Below are 1320 nucleotides of genomic sequence, written 5' to 3' on the forward strand. Positions count from 1 at the left end.
CATTTTATAAATTCAAAGGTGAGAAATTGTTTACTCGAATATGATAGAAACAATTGAAATGGACTCATGCTTGTAGAACATATTCTATATTATGTGACGATTTTCTATTGGCTTAAAAATAACAATCAAGCACCCCAGGCGAATAAGTACAATAATGGTAATGTTCAAAAATCGTATGTAAATAATCTTTGGGAGATATAATTTGAACTGTGTAGAGAAAGAAAAGAAACTAATACTAAGACTGAACAAATTTAAAAGTGGAGATAAATGCAATGTAAGGAGAAAAAAACAATGTTACACCAAAAAGAAAAAGAAAACGTATGAACTGAAATTCTAGGGTTGTCCCATAAGAGAGACTAGAAAAAAGAAAAAAAGTACTCAGTTTATAAGATCAAACTTGAATCTCTATGATCTCTACATGGTATTTAGATAAAAATAGAGTATGAAATGTTCAACTCAATGCTTAAAAACAAAATCCCAAGAGCAAACAATAACATTATTTAATTAATCCATGATAATGCAAATGAAAAGGTATCGAAAAGAAGAGAATAATTAAGATGGAAAGCTGATCTTGCAACATGGTTGTGTTCTTGATCTCCAATGTTTAATTTGAAAGTTTTCTCCCAAAATTAAGGAGAGAAAATCTCCAAAAAAAAAAATGAAACTATAGCAAGAAAATTAACGTGCGGGCCTGCACGGATGCTTTGTGGAATAACGCTGGAATGAGTGATGTATGAACGAGAAAATCCATCGAATAAATTCAAACGTCGAAGAGAAAACAAAAACAAAAACTGAAAAACAAAGAGATGACCAAATGAAAACAGAACAAAGGTTCTTCTGTTTGGACAGAAAATAAATGAAAAAGAGGTTATGGGAGTTTCATGTAACCATTGTTAATCTTTTACCAACCGCTTGTGTTGCACAACGATCACAGTGTCTTACACACGAGTTCGAGAGAAAGAATAAGATAGACGTTTCAGGCTTATAAACTTTTCTGAAAATACTTTTGTATTATTGAGATTCTGTATTTTTGTTTACAACAAATGATTGATCTTTATATAGAGATCGAATCATTAGGTTAAGAGACACACCTTGTAACATGAAGAGTTACAACTCTTTGTATAATAGCATAAATAACTAACTTATGTAAATGTATTAAGGAGAGATTAGATTATATAGTTTAACACTCTTCCTTATTCATATCTCGACTTGACTCCAAGCTGCTTCCTTAGATCTTCAAACCTTGAACCGCCCAATGCCTTTGTGAGAATGTCTGCGAGTTGATCATCCCTTTTGCAATACTTCAGTTCAATGATTCCC

Source organism: Brassica oleracea, chromosome C4 (genome assembly GCF_000695525.1).
Source record: "Brassica oleracea var. oleracea cultivar TO1000 chromosome C4, BOL, whole genome shotgun sequence".
NCBI lineage: Eukaryota > Viridiplantae > Streptophyta > Magnoliopsida > Brassicales > Brassicaceae > Brassica > Brassica oleracea.